Raw genomic sequence first — 21,432 nt, 5'->3', positions numbered from 1 at the left:
GTACCTCTGCAGGCATTGCCATCCCGGACGAGCCCCCAAATTGTCGGAGAATAACAGAGTTCTCACTTTTTGTTTGGGTACAGCAAGCCAAATACTTTATTTTTTCTAACAATTGCGTAAAGGAAGAGAGCTAAACAGGTCTCTCTACAGGTAAACAATTACAGCAAACCTTTACACCTTTCATTACAAACAATAATAAGCAACAGCTGCATTTTGTTTATACACAGGCCATCTTAATATTTTATGTTTTTTACTTGTGTTAATTTTAGTCTACATACAATATTTTTTACACATTATCTACACAACGTCGCAACAACTTTTCACACTGTTCTTTTCCACTCGCCTTACACAATTCTCGCTTCTACAAATTTTGCGTTATTAGGGTTACAGTTAGCCTAACTTTTGCTAACAAACTGTCATGCATTGCATTCCCTTCCTGTCAGTTGTTTTTTTGCTTCCACACTGTGTAGGGCCCCCAGTGGGCCTCTGCTCATAGTGTTCATAGCTATAAGGCAAAAGTCTGGGTGGGAAATGGGAAGGTAAAGGAAGTTTTGATCACTTGCCTTCAGTTGCAAGTTAAGTTCCTTCAGTGTTTTCTTTTTCCTTTCTTATTAGATATTCAGAAAAGAGAAAAAAAAAAAAACTAAATGATACCTTTTTGTAGACAAATAAGTATTGAGTCAAATAACTAAACCCAATAAAATTGATATTACCCAGCAAGTTAAAGTACTTTGGAAAGAACATACACTTTGCCAGATAACTTAAATCACCCTCCCAATAACAAGAAGAGAGTCATTGGCCAAATGGTGTGGACTTTGCATCCATAAAGAAACCCAATTAGTGTAGAAACAATCTTTGAGAACATACGGGTCCTGATTATTAAATAAATTGTGTTGGGATTAAGCCAACACCTGCAATAGAATTATGCCTGAGTTACACTTTGTCAGAGATGTCAGACTTTTGGTTAAGTGAGATTTCTATGTAGTTTTGATTAGTAATTTAAGATTAGTTTAGACTATTTTTAGAAGGAAGAATGAATTCTTAAAAGTGCTGATTTTAAGGAATTTCCTTTGCCATCTAAATGCCCCCTACCATCCCAGGCAGAGTCCCCCTTTTCCTTAGACATGTGGATTGCTCACCTGGGTGTCCAAATCCATGCAAGGAGAATGGGTTGGAGAATGGCTGTCCTCTCACCAGCCCCACTGAAATTACTCAGAAAAGCCAATGCTGATCCAGGTAGAGTAAATGCTAGCTGAGCCCCCCAGACCTTTTGCTGAGTAAGACATGGCCATAGCAAAAGCTATAGATACTAAATGCAGTATCTTGGGATAGCATAATTCATTTGCCTTTTGCTTATATAATTAATTACATCTGTTCTGTATTTTCTTTCCATGGAAGCAAATCAACATTTTGGCACTGTGGCATTGAAGTGTATCAACATTTTGTAGTAGTATTTTACTGGCATTGCCTTTTATTTCTGAGGAATAAAATACAGAGCACTGTGATGGATGGTTGCTGTCCATCAACTGCCTCTACAAAATTAATTTTCTGAACAAATGTTTCACTCCACCAGTCCCAGAAATGAGCAGGTAGATTGCATCTGTGAGAACCAATTGGTGTCTCGATCATGGAGGATGTCACAATAAGTCCATCCTGTCTACCACAGATCACTAAAGACAAGTCATCCTGATGCAGTATAGAGTGGTCAACGGTAGTTCCTAGGAAGGTTGGAATCCTGGGGCCTCACTAAACATTCACTAAAGATTGTGACATGTAGTGCCAGATTCTGACTTCAGTTATACTTCTGTAAATGAATTCAGAACTGGAACTAGGGTGACCAGAGTCCCAATAAAATCGGGACTGTCCCGATATTTCGGTTTCCCGATATCCACCGGCAGCACTGTTTTTTTTTTTTTGTTTTTTTTTTGCTTTGCCATGTGTCCCGATATTTTCTTCCCCTTATCTGGTCACCCTAACTGGAACCCCTGTATGTGAGACTGGAAAATAGCAGAAACAAGAGTCCTGGGGAGAAGCTGTCAATACAGGGCCAACATTTCTGACAAGGGAAGTGCAGTAAGGGAAGGTCCAAGTGATCAAGAAATAGTCATTTTGCAGGGAAAAAGATGAAAATAGTTATTCCATAGGGATTAGCCATTTATGAAAACTTGCTGTTGAAGAAATAGAGGTTACAAGCAGCCCTCACCAAAGGGATTATCTCATCATTTAGTCACATGGCATTTAAACAGGGATGTTTCAGTCCTATTATCATGTGAATACTTTGGATTGGATTGCACTGGAATGGAGGTGAAAATTTCTGTGATGAAATGTCCCATGACGAAATGTCACCATGCTGCAATGATGAGGGCTGATAGGTTTACAGCAGAATCACTGGGATTCACCACTTGAGTGGTCATATCAAAGGCCTCAGTCTGGTAAGACTAAAATTCTACTGAACAGATACACATGCACTATGTATTCCCTTTTCCTTTGAGCACGGGCAGGGAATGAAATGTTTTTTTCTGTCCTGGTAACCTCACCCCAAGAGATCACTGTCAGAGACAGAAGGTGAGTTTCAGGAAGAGGAAGGACTTACAAAATACTTAAGTTCCTAAAAGAGAGAGAAGGTGGGTGAGGTAATATCTTTTATGGACCAACTTCTGTTGGTGAAAGAGACAAGGTTCTTTATCACCTGAAGAAGAGCTATGTGGAGCTTGAAAGCTTGTCTCTTTCACCAGTAGAAGTTGGTCCAATAAAAGATATTACCTCACACACTTGTCTCTCTCATATCCTAGGTCCAACACAGCTACAACAACACTGTGAACAAATTCCTAAAAGTCATTTTCTCCAGAAACATGTTCCCCTGAAAACTTCCTTGCATTTGGTTCTCTGATTACTGGGGTGATACTTCTTCAGAAGTAGTTTATATGACTTGAGAGGCATCCTCTTGCTGTTTTGCAGCAGATACACCTTTGGGATACCTCACTGGTTTCATTCCTTCCTGTCTCAGATTTCAGAATATGGTGTATACTCATCCTGAAGGTTTACTCATGTGAAGGCCCTTTTGGTTTTATTCTGTCTCCTGTCATGCACTATGTTTAGATGAGCCTACTAAAGGAGTTGAGGTGTGTTACAGAGCAGTGCTATCAGCATATAGATGAGCCCCAGCTGTATTTCTCATTTTCTTGAGATCTGGAAGCAACAGATTTCCTGCTTCCATACTGTCTGGCTGAGATAGGAACCTGGATGAGAATAAGCTGGCTGATACTCAGACCTAAAAGAGGGAAATTATGCCGGTTGGCAGGAGAAGAAACTTGAAGAACTGATGAAAGCTGTGACTGCTTATTCTGTTAATGGAGCATATCCTCTCGCTTGCCAAAAGAGGTTCACAATCTTAGGAAACTTTTTGACACCTGATGGCTAATGAATTCCTAGGTAGCAGTATAATTGCCATAGCTCATGATCTATCATTGTGCTGTCATTACACCTTTGTCAGTGCTTGCTAAACTAGACTGTGAGATCCTTGGGGCAAGGACTTGTCTTGGGGCAAGGACTTAGAGCAGTCTAAATAAATAATAATGGATTTTATTTTTCATTTGGGTCTGAAATAAATAATAAATATATGTAATGAATTGAGAGAATGTATCATTAGTTTGACAGAGCTAGGGAGTATTTTTCTCTTTATCCACACTACAGGCATTGGCAACACAAACTACTCAGTCCATACCTAACCCTGCCACAGGGGCTGCAAGGTGTTGGGGCCTATACAGGGTTAGTAGCCAGTTGATCCTTAGGCTATGTCTACACTATACACTTAACTCAGGTGATTGGTATCTATGTTTGAGCCCCTGAGTTAGCCTACCAAGTGTGAGCATGTAAAGCCTTATCCCTACTGTGTCCTTGCTGTTTCTGCACTCACCCATGTGCATCTGGGGGCATATTCCATGGTTCTTTGTGCTAAGACACTCTGGGATTCTTTTGCAGTCAAATGTATCAAATGCAGAAGAACTTGTCTGTCCTTTCAGAGGAATTGTGGGAAGGGATTGGAGAACTATCAGTTATTGAATGATTTACACCGAATCCACATTGCAGAGTGGGCAGGTTCCAGCCTTAGTTAAATTGAAGTCCGGGTTCTAATGCGCTCCGCCACCCCTCCTCACACACACACGTCTGGGTATGCTGGCTGGGCTTAAACTGACTCCAAACCTGAGTGTGAAGTTTTTATTTGTGAATATAAGAACAGCCATAGTGGGTCAGACCAAAGGTCAGTCTAGCCCAGTATCCTGTCTTCTGACAATGGCCAATGCCAGGTGCTTCAGAGGGAATGAACACAACAGGTAATCATCAAGTGGATGGTAGAGGGGTTAAGGCTAAGACCTGACCATAAGCCTGGGTTAACTGTGTAGTGCAGGTATACCCTTAGACTGCTAGCAGAAGTGTCAATTAGTATAATCTGTGCTGTTTTTTGTCTGTAGGCATCTGTCTGCTGAAAAATGGATTGAATCCATCAGTCATTTCTTAAAGGTTGTTTTTGAGTTTTGTGCCTGCACCCTTTCTTGTAATATCCAATGTGGCTGAGTTGGTGACGAGGTGGCACCATATAATGCAGCAGATTGTAGTTCAAATGTGAATCTTCATATCCTTTTCCACTCAGATGAATATTTTATGTTGTTAGATCGGGGTCGGCAACTTTCGGCACGCGGCTTGCCAGGGACGGCGAACCGCGGCCAGTGGGGTCCGCGATCGGCCAAACCTGCCGCGTCAGTAGGTAAATAAACTGGCCCGGCCCGCCAGGGTGCTTACCCTGGCAAGCTGCGTGCTGAACGTTGCCGACCCCTGTGTTAGATGAATAATATTTGGCTGGAAAAAAACTTGGCTTTTCCCATATGACAAAATGTATGAAACTGGAGTACATACATATTTACGATTCTTTCTTTCTTTCTTTCTTTCTTTCTTTCTTTCTTTCTTTCTTTCTTTCTTTCATGAATGGTGAAATAGTCTATTATAAGGGTGAATATTTTAGGAATAGGCCCGGGTCTGTATCTGAATTTTGAAACTTCAAAGTCTGGGGTGTTTGGATCTGGGTTTCTGGTTCAGAATATAATAGAGTAGATTATTTAGATACAGATCAGAGTTCTGCTTCTGAACTTCACAAATTATTCAAAATACGCGAGTGCTTGAATCCAGGATTATTCCCCCTCCCATCTTGAGAGTTAATTTTTTTTATTCCATTGTCTGAAATATGATCACTCACCTCATTTTTTTTTCAATTGTGTTAGATATGATCTAGCAGATGGCTTTGGCAGTTTTACCCATGCCTCTGACCAGTGGTAATTAACCTTTCTACCTGACAGATGAAGTGCTATTAATGGCTTCATTTGACATGTCATGCAAAACAGCAGCCTGGTTAATTAAGAAAATATTCATTTTGGGGAACCAGTCTGGAAGCAGGCGCTGGCTATGAGAGACATTTCTATAGCATTATGGATGATAGAGAAGTTTTCCCCTTAACATGTACCCAACTTCAGTTAATTACAGTCTGCCACAGTCCCTTGGTCTCTAGAGTTTGAAGTAAATAGATGTTGACATATATATCTCTATATCTAGATATATGTGTTTAAATTCATATAGCTACATGAATATATATGAGGTTATTTCATATGGGAAGCAATGACAAAAGAAGCAGTAATTAGATATTTCGGACGCCTATTTTTATTATTTACTGAGCATTGATTACCATTGGTTCATAGCTGTACTCAAACCTGTCTTGTATGAACATTTCTATGCATGGTAATGAGACAAATGATACTTTACAAGACAGCAGACATACATAGTCATTTGATACCCAGCGTAGAAGCTATTTTAATTAAGCAACACTAGTAAAAATGTGAACATTAATTTTAAATTTAACCTGATACTAGTAGGGTGGGTTTTTTTGCATCCTAAACTCAACATTTAGGTGCTGATTTATGATGTTTGTGCATGAGACTTAATGAGAAATTCCTAAAGAAGGGCACTTCATATTTATTTCTCACTGGTGCTATTCTTTTGCACCAGAGAACAACATAGCTGGATGTTTAATCTTTTGCCCCCTGATGACCTTAATGAACAGTTAGATTTATGAGTCATTTAATACACAACTGCACAAGAAGAAATCCAGAGGTAATCTCAGCATGTACCACCAGAGTCGATTAAAAGAAAAAAAACTGGGGGGGAAACCCACCAAAGCTCTTGAACTTATAAAGTGACTTTCTGCCAGAAGGATTCCAAAGTGCTCTACACAATGTGAACCTGATCCAAAGCTCCCTGAAGTCAATGTAAAGAATCAGGTCTCTCTTTCTCGCTCTGTGTATGTGTGTGGGTATATATATAAACACAGGGCTGGTGCAAGGAAGTTTCGTGCCCTAGGCGAAACTTCCACCTTGCGCCACCCTCCCACCCAGCTAACACCGCCCCCTGTGGCAGCTAACCCAGCCCCCCACCCGGGGAGCCCGCCACCCCCTCTGCCCGGGGAGCCCCCCACCCAGGGCAGCTACCCCTCCTCCACGGCAGCTAACCCCACCCGGGGAGACCCCTCCCAGCAATCTAACCCCGCCCGGGGAGACCACCCTGTGCGGCAGCTAGCCCTGCCTGGGGAGCCCGCCCCAGCTCATCTCCGCTCCGTTCCGCCTCCTCTGCTGAGCACGCCAGCGCCGCTCTAATTCTCCTCCCCTCCCAGGCTTGCGGCGCCGATTGGAGGAGACTTAGAGCAGGGGCTGAGTGCTCAGCGGAGGAGGCAGAGTGGAGGTGATCTGGGGCGGGGAGCGGTTCCCTTGTGCGCCCCCCTCCCCGGTTACTGCAGGCGGCCCTCCCCGCGTCCACCCCCCCCCGCCCCAGCTCACCTTCACTCCACCTCCTCGCCTGAGTGGGCTTTTAGGCATCCCCAACCACTAGGCGCCCTTAGCGGCTGCCTAGTTTGCCTAAATGGTTGCACTGGCCCTGTATAAACATATTAATATTTCTCCTGAACCTCCTTATACTGAAGTCAATTTTTAACAGACATGAACTCACTAGTAGCAGAGTTTCATAATCTCCAAGTGCTACTTTTTCTCTCTTGATTTTCAGGTTATGTTTCTCCATGAACCCAACTGAAGCATATTGTGGACCAAACTATATACCAGTGTTTGTCATAATGGCATCTCTATTATGCAATTCTGATTTAAACATGTAAATACTATTGCTGGTGGATTCCCACGGCCATAATTATTAACGAGTGACTAATTAGTGTGATTAGACATGATCCACAGAATACGGTGTCAGAACCAAATGTTTTATATTGTAATAGGTAAAACTCCATATATAATGGTGAGACAAAAAAGGAAAATAACTAAAAAGGGATAATTTACATCCAGAAAAAAGCTGAACTTATATCACAACTATGGTACTGAATAAGTAATGAATGATAGCATGCTAAAAGGGATTTTTATGAATATCAGTTGTCTCTATAAAAAGCCGGATACATAAATTAATATTTCCCTTGAGCCGTGTTGCTTATCTACTCTCACTTGCTCTTTCTCTGTTCTTACTTCTTATATGTGAATGTGACATTATTTCATTGATTTATTTTTTATGTATTCAGTTGATGATTTGGGAGATGATAAAAACCCACTGAAGTCCCTGAAAAGAGAGGGCCTTGAATCAGGCCCATAGACGGTAGTGTGCAAACACTCTCACTCTGAATATTACTCTATCTTTGTGCTTTGGTTTCTGTAAAAGGTACAACTGGTTGAAATATCTTCATTGGAACATTTTTTGAGGAGAAATGGATTTTTGACCCAAATATTTTTATGGAAAATATTTTTGATGGTCAAAATTTTCAAGGTTTATTGGAAACTGAATATTTTACCAAAAATGTTTTTCAACTACCATTTCCTCAGCCTTAAAACAAGTCTTTGAAAACATTCTTGGTTTTAGTTTCCATTTTTCACTGAAAAATGTTTTTCTGGGAAGTAAAAATAAAAAAATAAATAACATTTCTATAAAAAAAAAGGTTTTACATTTTTGACAAGTTATAATAAATATACTGATTCAGAAACTGTGTTCAGTTTCTCATTTGCCTCTGCAGTCTATACTCTCTCTCACCTTTCACCATTCTTGAATATCAAGCTTTTCCCATATTTACAGAATGTCTACTAGCATGGGACGAGATACATCATAAGATTTGCATTGTTGACTCACTCTTCCAATTGTCACCAAAGCTTAAAACATTTTATTTCTAGTCACTTTTCTTCTTAATTTACTTTATTTCTTAATGTCAATTTGCTTGTGAAGGTGTTTTACTCTGTAGCAAAGTAAAAATTTAATCTCCATCTTTGGACATCAGCCCTGCATGGTGACTCGTGGAACATCATGCTAATCTTTGCAGCATTTCTGGACTCCAATTTGTCCAGTCTGCTGAAATATTGACTGAATTTATTTTAACATGGTATGTCCATTAGAATATCAATAAGGGCAGAACTAATGGAGACCGATAAACTGACCCGACCTCAATGTCCAGAATGTCTAAGGTCATTCCTTGCTGAGCCAGAAAGAAATCGAGTCAGTAATGGACAAAATGTTATAGTATGGATAAGGATATTATTTTGGAAAACAATGAAGCAATTCTCATGTTACATTTATTTCCAGTAACGTGATCAATAGTATAGTAAGAGCCGTGTGTCTATTATACTATAATGCCAAACAGCTCTCTTTGCCTGATGAAGGTCCTGGTAGGAAGATTACTTGTCCCTTACTGTCAGAAGTTGTTTATTATTTGCTAGGTATCATTCTGGTTTGACAATGAATGACCTTATTCTTAACATTCTGGTCATGGAGCTCACACCAATAGATTGGCCTTCATTACTTCTGCCTTTATTGATTTTTCTAATGGGTAAACCATGTTAAATAAATAAAGCCAATACTTTAGCAGAGCAGACAAAGCTGAGTTCACAGATATTTTTGGAGAACATGAGAATGCCTCAATCTGCAGGACTGGTGTCCAAATCTGGGTAGAATAACACAGAAAACGGGTGAGGGGGAAAATAATGTAAAAGGGTGCAAATGAAAACTATAGGGAAAAGAAGAACAGAGGAAATAATAAGTCATAAGGGGTCAGCAGGGCTTCTTGGGCTTGGGTTAGAGTTACTTAGGGTATGGGTGGCTGGGTTAGAGTTGGGTTTGGGATCAGAAGGGCTCCCTGGGCTAGGGCGAGGCTTAGGCTCAAGTCTCTCTGAGCTAGAGTCGTGGTTACTAAAGGTAGGACTTCTTCAGCTAGGGTTAGGCTTGATGTCAGTATGGCTCCCCTGGCTTGGCTTAGGGTTACTAAGGGTAGTGAACCCTGGAGTAAGGATAGACTAGGTGTCAGTAGGGCTCCCCGGGCTAGGGTTAGCTTTGGGATTGGTGGACTCCCTGGACTAGGGTTGAACTTGTGGACAATAGAGTAGGGCTCCCCAGGCTAGGGTTAGAGTTACTAAGGGTATGGATCACTTGATGATTACCTTTTCTGTTCATTCCCTCTGGGACACCTGGCATTGGCCGCTGTCAGAAGACAGGATACTGGGCTAGATGGACCTTTGGTCTGACCCAGTATGGCCGTTCTTGTGGGTTCCCTGGTTAGAGGCTTAGATAGGGCTCCCGGGGCAAGGGTTAGGCTTTGGGTCATTAGGGCTCCCCAGGGTAGCATTAGATTCACTAAAAGTAGGGATACCCTGGCTAGGGTCTATGCTTACTAGAGTTAGGTTTGGGGTCAGCAGGGCTCCCCAGGCTATGGTAAGGGTAACTAAATATAAAGTTCCCCGGGCAAGGGTTAGGCTTGGGGTCAATAGAGGTCCCTGAGCTAGAGTTAGAATTACTCTGGGTAGGGCTTCCCAGGCTAAGGTTAGGCTTGCGATCACTGTGGATCTCTTGGCTTGGGTTAGGGTTACTAAGGGTAAGGTTCCTAGGGCTCGGGTAAAGCTTCGGGTGAGCAATGCTCCCGGGGTTAGGGTTACTAAGGGTAGGGCTCCCCAGGTTAGGATTAGGATTGGAGTCAGTATGGCATGCCAGGCTAGGATTAGGGTTACTAACGGGAGGGCTCCCAGGACTAGGGATATGATGATGAATGATAGGTCTCCCTGGGCTAGGGTTAAGCTTGGGGTCAGAAGGGGTCCCTGGGCTAGGGTTAGGGTTACTAAGGGTAGGGATCCCTGGGCTAGTTTTAAAGTTACAAAGAGCAGAGGTCTCACTCACATAGGGATCCTCTGGCTAGGGACAGGGATGCGAAGGGTAGAGCTCCCCATTCTAGATTTAGGGTTGGAGTCAGAACGGCTCCCCTGGCTCAGGTTAGGCTTATTAAGTATAAGTAAACTCCCTGGGCTAGGGTTAGGTTACTAAGTGTAGGAGTCCTTGGGCTAGGGTTAGGCTTGAGGTCAGTATGGCTCTGCTGGCATGGCTTCGGATCCTAGTGATAGGGTAAGGCTTGAGGTCAGTAGGACTCCCCAGGCTAGGGTGAGGGTTATTAGGGGTAGGTCTCCTCAGCCTAATTTTAAGGTTATGTTGTTGTGTCAGTGCAGACACAACCTACTGTGACTGGAGGGATATTCCATTGGTGTAAGTAATCCACCTCCACGAGAGGCAGTAGCTAAACTGATGGAAGCATTCTTCTGTCAAACTAGTGCTGTCCACACAGGATTTATATCATCTTAATTATGTCACTCAGGTTGTGGATTTTTTGCATCCCTGAGCGACATAGTTATGGTGCTATAATTTTCTAGTGTAGACCAGGCCTGAGTGCAATATATTTGTTTTAAATGGTGGTACTGTAGCATCTTACTGAGGGACCATGGCTTTTCTTTAAACTCTTTGAGAAATGTTATTTAATAATATATACTAAGTCTATTGCTGCTCTGCGTAGTGACAATAATAATAAACATGATAAAGACATTGATATTGAACTAGTTAATAATATAATCTAATTAGAATCTGTGTTAAAAAACAATTACATTAGTTTAATGGGAAAATGTAATATAACTCCAGATTTTTCCTGTTAAGTTAACATTATAGACTTTAATGAATACCTTAATTAGACATCAATATGGATACAAACATTTTATAAGTAAAATTCAGTTCCGTGTTCTCCTCTACACAGCCAGAGCTATTAAAATAATCTTACTATGATGACTAAAGGACAAATTATTTTAAAAACCTCCTGGTTCTGCTGTAGAGAATATGGTGAAGGACAATTCTTCAAAAGTAATCAAAGCATGTCTGTGCAGGTGGTGGGAGCAGGTTAGTCTTGCGCTAGAGATGAATTTCTAATACTAACCACTAAATGTACAAAGGACTTTGTTACCTACATGCCTCATAGTTACATACATTTTATTAACTAATACTTTTTACCTGCAACACTCTCTGGACACCCTTGACTGGAAAGCCAGAGGAGGATTGTAAGAACACAATCAACCTTGAATCTATCTTCCTCTATCCTGGGTACTTAGATGGCTCCCATTACTACATTATCTGAGCGCTTCCTGTGAGGTAGGAAAATACAGTACTATAATCTCCATTTTACAGATGTGAGGAACTGAGGTACAGAGAGGCTAAGTGACTGGCTCAGGATCACACAGGAAGTCTGTGGGAGATCAAGAACCTGGATTCAGGTTTCCCAAGTCCTAGGCTACTGTCCTAAACACTTGCCCATGCTTTCTCCATCTTGCAGTTGTGCCATCCCAGGAGCATGCTAGCAGACAAATTGTGACTCCGCGTATCACAATTCAGTCCCTAAATTCCCCCTTGCACTAGGGAGGAAGTAACTGCACTGTACTGGTTGGCACAGTGGGGGAGGAGCAGAATCAAGGCTCCACTCATTCCCCCATCCCTGGCTACCCACTCTTCATCCATAGGAGCGCCAAAGAAGCTGTCCCTTGTGCTGTAATCTGGGAAGCCTCCTTAACTGCCCTGCAAGGGCATGTAGGAGAGCTTTGTTCTTGTCAATAGAGCCAGGCTGCTTCTGATCTCACTCACATTGGTTTTACACTCTTTTATCGTCATTTACTTCAGTGGAATGACTCCTGATTTACACCAGTTTAAATGAGAGAAGAACCAAACTGCCGATCCTCTGACAACCTCTGACAATCCTCTGCTGATTCTCTGACAACAGAAGCTCAAATCCCAGTAGGAATGACTAAACCATTCATTGTTCTAAAGTAGATAAATTGGGGTTCTCAGACAGTTTTCTCTGTGTGGATTTTTCAGAAGAGACCTCAAAAACCAAGGTCCTGCAGAGGATATTATTTAAGAGATGAGATTTGCTTTGTCAGCCTATGACAGAGTTTCCTCACCCTTCCATCCCAGACATGGCTGCATTTCAGTGGTACTGCTTGAATTGGGCTTAGGGTTCTTGTTCAGTATTAAAGACCAGATTATTCCTGGCCCCCTGTATGAGTGTGCAAAAGAGAGAAAGGGCAGGAGGAGCCTCTCCCCACCTTGCTCCATTTATGCAGAGGGCCAAATAGAATAGGATTCCTTGTATTTAGGGAGTTGTTGGCTCTAACATCTCCAAAGAGGGCAAAGCCAAGTGCCCCTCCTGCCTTGCAGTGGCCAATGGAATTGGCTGGGTTCAGAGGGGAAAGGATGCTTTCCCTCTTCAGAGACAGTTCAGTGGTAACACACACACACACACACACACATACACACACACACACACACACACCCCAAAGCTCTCTGAGGCATTGGCTGCTTCAGGCATGATGCTTCCACAGCACCTCTGTACTGGTCCCAGTGAAGCCCTATGCACATTATTCTCCAATGGAATTTTGACATCTTGTCTATTCTAGAAGACAGTTGAGTTTACTACTAGCAGCTGAATGACGCTACAGTCTTTCTTAAGCACACAGCTATGTCGCTAATTGGATTGTTATCAGTGTGACTGGAAGCTCTGTAAGGGCACTGCCAATGTTCCGCTATACTAATATGCAGTGGGAAATACTCAGGTTTCTCCAAGTAATTCAATAGAAAGAAAAATCTATCAGGATTTTTTTTCCCAGAAGAAATGTTTGCCACATTAAATTTAGCTCATTCTGATACAAAGTGATTACAATCTGACCATTATGAAGGGGGAACTCTGATGGGACAACTGGTTATCTGGGATGACTGAATGGGTTTGAACTCTATGGCCAAATGTTAGAAAAATATAGCCAAGACAGTCTGTAGAAATAAGAAACACTACGCTATCAATGCAGTTTGAAGGCAGTTAGTGTTCTTGTGCTTCACCATATACAAAGTTGAGCCGGTATCCATTACAGTACCCATACACTTTGATATGACTTAATAGAGACAATTCTTAATAAGCAGATTAATTTGCTTTTCTCTCTGTATAGTGTGTGTGTGTGTGTGTGTGTGTGTATATATATATGAATATGACATGCTGAAGTGCAAAGAGCTTAAGTCAAAATTAATGCAAGGGCAACAGAAAGTTGTGCAGAAGAAAGCTGTTGAAAACAGCCTAACAAAAGTCCAACACTATATGTTTTTCACATATATTGTGATTTTCTGTCTTTTATCCCGTTGTTGTTGTTGTTGCTTGATGGAACACATTAAATTCATAAAGAGAACATTTCAACTTTTGCTTTGGCTTCTTATGAGCTACTTTATTGAGGTAATGCTTGTATAAAAGTGAGCATATGCTATTACATCAGAAGATTTATTTCCAGAGCCATATTCAAATTTTAACTAAATTGTTTTGCTGGTCATACTGTTTTCTTTCTTTTTAATATAAGAACAATGTTGCTAATTTGGGGACTGGCATAGCATATATCATGCTTTATCCGTTGTCATGGGTGTATGTGCTTTAATGTATTTCAGTTTAATGAGGAATATTGCAACCTCCTTAGATTTGAGTTGAGCTGGGCTTGATTGTTTGAAATGCCTTGATTTTTACACAGCATAAAGCAGTATTAATTTTCACAATGTATTCACAGAAATGATATTAAAATAAATTTAGACACTACACTTCACAGTATATGTGTCGTGCACTCAAGCTAAGGTTTAATTGCCTGACTTCCAACTAGAGGAATGCTGTGAAAAAGTCATAAACTTGTCAGTTGGCCTGAGAAAATTGTTTTGCTCTACAGTTGCCCTGTTAATACATTGAAAGAGGTTTGATTTGAGTCCTTTAAAAGACATCTCTACACTATTTTGCTCAGCACAGGAGTTGCCAAGTTCCCCTGATGACAAGCACTTCTCACTATGTGTAAACTGTTCAGTAAATAAAAGTTTTGCTTAAAATTGGGACTTTTGATCCACATCTGACAAGAATCTTTTCAGAATCACTTATGTTATCACACCAGGAGATGACTTAGAGCTACATAGGGAATAAATCTCTCTCATTATGAAATGGATAATAACATTGTGATCTACAATTTAACATTAATTTAGCTATTTTGTCAAGGTCCTTGTTTCATTGGGAATTTTTTCAAAGGCAAAATCTGCTTTTCATATTCGCTAATTCACCACTCCCATTTTTGCTAATGCAAAAAGTTCTTTACTGCTAACGTATCCCATCAAAATTAATTTTTCAATAAAATGTTCAAAATTCATGAGACTCATGGGAAACTAAACAGAATCTTGTGACATTCCTGTGAAATGACATAACATATCACACAAGCCAAAATATTAATGCAAATATTTTGTAACGCAAACTTGGTGATTAAGATATGGATCTGAACCTAAATACTGGAGTTCTGAACTGTACGGAAGTCTGGATTTGGATCCAGATAAAAAGTATGCCTTTCCCAGTTAAGCTAACAGACTTAACCCCACCTAAGATAACAGACTGCAGAGTATTGTGTCTTTAAAGGAACAATTAATTTAATAACTTCTGTGAGTGTTCCAGGAGAGGGCTGGACATTGCAGGGCAGATGGTTGGGGAAAATTCAGGACTGGGAGGGTGTTGGAGTCACCCTACAAGGAGTAGGTTGGTGGAAGCTATAGTGTGACCTGTATGCAGGCTTGTAGGGTGGCTGTTGGTGTCAGGGCTGTCAGCAACAGCAGCAACCATTTAAGGCACTCAGAGTTGCTGGGCATGCAGTAACTCAATTCTTTACTGGTCTGGGTTAAACCCCAAAGTGTCACAGGCTCCCCTCCCTGACTGGAGATCTGCACTCAATCTAGCATTATGGTCTCCAGGGAGGAGGTAGATGTTAATTAGCTTGCAGCTTCTCCACTCTGGTAGTTTGGAAAACTTGAGCCCCTAGAAAGGCATCAGAATTTGTCATTTATTAAGCCCAATACATTTTAAAACCATTTTTCAGTTTTCATGTTAATTTATTGCTTGTGAAAGGTGGCAGATTGTCAGCCCTGAAGAATGATGTCCTCAAGTGTATGTTCAACACAATACATGTGTTGCCTATTGCTATATTTATGGCTGTATATCAGGAACTGTATATTAAAATCCTTAAAAGCATGGTCATATTAGTTTGCTCTGGGGATACTTCTTGGTGAAATCTAAAGGCTCCAACAATAGCTATTAGAAGTTCAGTGTTTGCAACTATCACATCTGAATGCCATTTATTAGACTGAAACTCTCTATGGATGCAAATTATTGAACCATAGCACCAGCCTAATCACTGCCTGTAGAGAGATTTGAATAGGAGAATTTCATTAACAAATAGGAGAGGATTTAAAAACAATAACTGAACATACAGTTGATTTTCTTTTATGTGTTCACTTTCCAAAACAGAGTAAAACACAAAGGTCAAATTATGTGCTTGAATTACCTTGGTGGTTCTATATGTTCCTCCTTTTTCCTCCCACTGTGAGACACTGTTTAATGCTCAGTGATTGTGTAGTGAGAGCAGTACAACAATGCAAGGCTTGTCTGCAAGCCTATCTAGGCTTCACATAGGATGAGCATGGATCAGTTGCTTGGTCTTTTGTGTCTCTACACTAGCACTTTTGTCAGTAAAACTTCTCAGTCAGGGGTGTAAAAAACCACCTCCCTTACTGATATAAAGTTCACTAACAAAAGCACCGGTGTGGATAGCACTATGTCGGCAGGAGATGCTCTTCCAATGACATAGCTACTGCTGCTCATTGGGGTAGTTTAATTATTGCCTGTGGGAGAACTCACTCCCATTGGCATAGAGCAGCTATATGGGAGACCATACAGTGGTGCAGGTGTGCTGCTGTAAGGTCTGTAGCACAGACATAGCCTAATTGTACATGCTTACTTGTGGGAAAAGGAGATCCCATCCAGACACTTCTACTTAAAGTAACTAATTATTGGCCTCTTTGTACAGCATCTGTGAAATATTCAGCTATGAAACTCACTGCTGTGAGTCTGAGATTTGATCTAATCAATGAAACAGGTCACTCCAGTCTGAACTCTCACCCTTTGGGGTTACCGTAGCGAGTATGTTATATATTGTATGTCACCATTCCAGTTGCATCAAATCAGTAAAGAGCATTGTGTACCATACATCTAGAGAACATTTTTTTCATATAAAGCACATGTTGCTGAAATATAAGGTCATGGCATATTGCTCAAGCGAGTGTGTCTTAACTCTAATGCAGAGTGCTATGAAATGCAGACCTTTCTGAAGACAATTAACATCCCACACCTACAAAGCTTTGTTGATAGTAGACACTTTTGCTAAAATTTCCTGTGGTTATTGGCACTGATGCAGGTTTGCTGGTGGTAGTAATGGTGGCTAGGATTTCCACCTCTGCGGTACAACAAATGGGACATCTGCCATGATCCTGAGCCCATAGAACTGGACAGCTGGCAGTGTGTCCTGAGCACCTTTACAGATTTCCCAAGACAGCTACCTCAAAAAAGGGGGATGATCCTGGGAAAACTTGGACAGCTGAGAACCCTAATGGTGGCAGGGGTAGTGCAGAAAAGGCACTGTCAGTGTGTTCACCACTTTCTGTAGACCTGCTCTGAGCAGACAGATGGTTGAACCTGTGGTTAAAATGCCAGCATTCAGGTGAAACCTGCTCCTCATTGGCATTAGTGGGCTTGCACTGGTGCTAACAACATGGGGAAATTTTAGAAAAAAGGCTTATGTAGACACAGTGATGGAACAGGGTAGCTTCCTTGTGCCGCTCGAATCAGATGAAAAAAATGAAACATGACATTAAAACACATGAAAATAGAAAAGCCACATTATTGAGGGAAAAGTGTGAGATGTGGGCTAATGCTGTGGAGTGTGTTTTCGGAGAGATCTAGGGGAATGGAAATGAGGATCAGCTAGTTAGCACCATGACCTTGAGTGACCGCCATGGGAATAGTTGCATGGCTAAACCTTTATGCGATATGGGTAAATTTTCCCTCTGCGTGTTTATCTTCATAATTGTATCAAACATGCAGGTCAATATGTGTATACTTCCACTGCTTCTGTTTAGGCAGTAGCAACAGCTAATTTGCATTTTTATTGAGCTCTCAAAAGATAGACTCTTTATGTGCATGTGTGTCTATATCCATATTTATGTACATAATATTTATCCAGACTATTCGATCTCAGGTGTCTCATGTCAGAAAGATAGGATGTAAGAGATTGTGATCCAAAAGCAGAACTTGTGAACTGTGGCAGCTATGAAAGACCTTTATTGTGTGCTAGGCATTGGTTATTTGGCAGTTTGTTTCAGATATTAAGAATGCTGTACACTTCACTCTCTGAGTAATGTACAATGGGTGATAGAGGCCAGTTAATTTACTAACTCATGTTGTAAATTTACTAACTCATGTTGTCTCACAAGCTGCCAGAAGGTTTAAGTTTCTTGGCAAATCTTTTTGACAATGGGGAGGATGGGTTGAGTCACGCACCATGATTGAGATAGTGCTGTGCATGAATCCATTGGTAATGGAGAGATCTGGATTGTGGCATTTACCCACTGGCCTGCGTATGGGTGGTGTAGAGCTGTGTGGGCCCATGGGGAGCTCATGAAGGGAGCCCTTTGCACAGAGACACTGCTCAAGCTGTGCCACCTGTCAGGATGATGCTCTCTCACAACCCCCTTTAGCAGGCTGACGCTGCCCTGCTCTGCAGACTGGTATAGAGTGAGTATAGCCCATGGCCTGCCTTTTCACCAGTTCCCTCCCTCATGTTACAGTGATGTCTGCTTCGGGATGCACCGAGGGGAAGAGTCCATTGATTGTAACAGTCATAGGGCATTTCACAGAATGGGGTGTCTCTTTGTACAATCTCCCCTACTCTCCATGTCACAATCTGTTGCAATCTGGCTGCAAATTATTTTCTTCTGTGTATATATACGGAATATTGGTCCCATACTATAATAAAGTGCAGGACATTCATGAAACATGAGGGGTCTGATTATCTGCTGCCCTGCACTGTGTATAGCCATTTAAAACTATGCACTTGAAGATCAAAGTTGGTGTTATATGTTCTTGGGTCAAAAGGGTAGTTTCTACAGGGGCAAAAGCCTACAAAAGGGCAAGACTGTGAAGAATCAGGCCCAGTAAATATAGTCTTCTCTGGATGGATGTATCTTTTGTTTTAAGATACACTAGCACATTAAACATCTTCAGTAAAGAGATGCTGCATCTGGAAATATCACAAAAAGACAGAAAACAAGTTTGGTTTTATATAACTGCTGTCCGGCTCTGCAGTTGAATCAATATTTTTTTGTTATTCCTGATATTGTTTAATTATCAGAAATATACAACATGTTGTTAAGACTCTCCATTAAATTAGGCAAATCAAGCTGCTAAATTTTTTTCCGACTGCGAGTACGGTATGTCTATGCTCTGAGCTGGGGGTATTATTTCCCACTCGAGGAGATATACTCATGGTTGCTTTTAGGGAACTAGCTCACTAAAAACAGAATGTAGCTGCCTTGAATACCTGCCCAGCAGAGACCCTAGGCACGTATTTTGGACATCTAGTCTGTCCTGAAGCTTGCACTGCCATGGCTACATTCTGTTTTTAGCACACGAGCTCAAAGAGAGCTAGAGCGGGATGTCTCCTCAAGCTGGGAATCATACCCCCAGATCCAATTGTAGACATACCTAGGACCATGCATTTTTCAAATAAGAGTGTGTGTGTGTGTGTGTGTGTGTGTAAATGCAGTAATCCTGGAACGTGCCAGTTTCAAGTCCTTACAGAGTGGAGTCCTCAAGCTCTCTGGAAGAGGTATATTAGGGAACAGAGGATATAGCTACACTGAAAAAAAAGAAAAAAAATGTAATCTTAATTCAGGTTAGCTAACCAGCTAACTCTGGTGCTAGCTGCTGCTGGTAGGGCACTGATCTGTTGCCAGCATAGGAGCCTGGAGGGGGAGACAGTTCAGTTCCTGGGGACTGGCAGTCATCAGGAGAGAAGGATGGAGGAAGCCACTGAAGAGATAAGATGGCGGATGAGGGAAGGAGAAACCATCACTGAGCAACCATGGGTGAGAAGATAAGGGTGAGAGGAACAGAGCCATGAGGAGGGAAGGACAGAAGCAGCCACTGGGGCAAGGGAGAATGTGGGGTGAGGAGGGAGCTATGTGGGGTGAGGCAGAAGTAGGAGGCAGCCATGAATAGGGAACCATGAGGGGAGAAGGAGCCATGGGAGTGAAGAAGGGGAAAGAAGCAGCTATTGTGGCAGAAGAGGGGAGGCCATGAGTGCAGGAGGGCCACAGGGGTAGCTCTAGAGATCATCAGGGTGGGGATGGAAGTGGTAGAAATAATTGGAAGGGGCAAAGTTTTTCAACAGCTGGTGAGCTAGTAGAAACTGGATTTTGTTATATTCATTCTGTTGATTCCATGCCTTGTTTGTTCAGCCTTTTAAGAAGAAAACCTAAAAATCACCAAATGTGGTAATGACTCTGCAGCAGGATTATGGCTTATTTGGGACAATGTTCTTGGCATATATTTAATATATTGGCAGTTATGTTGTTAATTTAAAAAGAATATAAGTGGTACTTATTTCTCTTGGCAGGATTTGCATTGGCATGAAAGGCAGTTCCATGCAGAGAGAGAGCGAGAGCAGTATATGACCCCAGGACTCAAATGTTTACACCAAGTTTGACAGAGGTTCTGTAGGTTTTTATTTTAAATGACCGATGTTTTAGTCTGAGGTAATGTTTACAGTAACCAGAGTGCTCCATCCCCCACTTACACACTCTAGGAAACCTGGGACCAGTAATTCTACGCCAGAGCATTTCCAAAACTGATAGCAACTGTGGGGGTTGGAGTCTAGATGGGATGGAGTCATTTTTACTACAGTGCCAAATAACCCTACTCAGTGAGGTGAATTATGGGCCCTCATTTTTTTCAGTATAGACAAGCCTGCTGAAGTACACATTCAAAGTCTTATTACAGGGCTTTAGCTTCCATTAGAGTCAGTGGGAATTGGCTAAAATATCAGGTCAAATCTTTGAAATTTAACTCCATTCATGCTACTCCATCTGAGACTTGAGCCAAGACGCTTGTGATTCATTGGTACCAGCTCCAAAAAAACTAAAAGTAAGAGCTTTCACCATCTGCAAATTGCTGTAATATATGGTGTATGTCACAGATTAGAAGTGAAGTGTCAAGAAACCTTAACTTTAGCAGTGATGCTAAGCACAGCTATAATCTGTCCTCCAGGTTCAAAAATTGATCCTGAAAAGTGATTCTCAGAAACTATATATAATGTAATTGCTATTATTAGACAACATTTTGTTCTCTTTCTCCTTTACCAGCAGATCAATATTAACTGCATGTACAACTCAGGAAATATATGCAAATTATTCCTTTTCAGACTTTGACTCAGAATGTGTGAAACATCTTGAGATATCATAATTACAGTACAAATTACAGTGGTGGTCACTAAAATAAATACCTGCTAAAGCAATAGACCTTATATAGAATTTCCTGTGGACTAAGCAAAAATGTATGCATAAGATCAAGTAACTGACTACATGACAATGGAATAAAGTACTAAAAAGAATAATCCAATACACACAAGAATGTAAAATAGAGTTTTTACCTGATTTCATGGACAGAGGTCCTGGAAGTGGTTAGGAACGTGGCATGACCAGTGAGATGGAATCACACTCCTCATGGCTAGTGAAAGCCATCACTGAAGTGCTCAGTCCATTCTTGATGGGCAATGTTAATGCCTCGCTCCAGAAGGGCAAGATGTAAACCAACCTTAAATGCATTTAGATTGTTACTGCCATTCCTTGACATATATGATCTTGACCTTGCTGTTTCTCAAACTTTCCCATTTTGGAAAAAAGGATATTGAGATGGTTGTTGTGTATTTGGTTGTCGTGGTAATAGAATCCTGATGTTGCTATGGCAACTGAGTTAGATTATTAGGGGATAGCCCAGCCAGTTTTGGCTGGTTTTGGTTAGTTCGTGTGTAGCAATAAATGGCTGCTTTTAAGGTTTACAGCTCTCTGTGTCTCAAGTGATTTCTTCCTAAAACTTTTGCCCCCAAGGATATAACA

The 21,432-nt window shown here is 41.3% G+C and overlaps 1 long non-coding RNA gene across 1 annotated transcript in view; it reads right to left on the bottom strand.

Moving 5' to 3' along the window:
* The window catches only part of LOC128842797 (uncharacterized), a 163,875-nt gene extending 142,679 nt beyond the window's left edge, over positions 1–21,196 (bottom strand). The window contains exon 1 of the long non-coding RNA XR_008446120.1: positions 20,967–21,196. This is a non-coding gene — a long non-coding RNA (uncharacterized LOC128842797). The remainder of the gene's footprint in view (positions 1–20,966) is intronic.
* Positions 21,197–21,432: the final 236 nt, after the last annotated feature.

This window comes from Malaclemys terrapin, chromosome 9, assembly GCF_027887155.1.
Source record: "Malaclemys terrapin pileata isolate rMalTer1 chromosome 9, rMalTer1.hap1, whole genome shotgun sequence".
Taxonomy (NCBI): Eukaryota; Metazoa; Chordata; order Testudines; family Emydidae; genus Malaclemys; species Malaclemys terrapin.
This window is presented reverse-complemented; position numbering and strand designations above follow the sequence as displayed.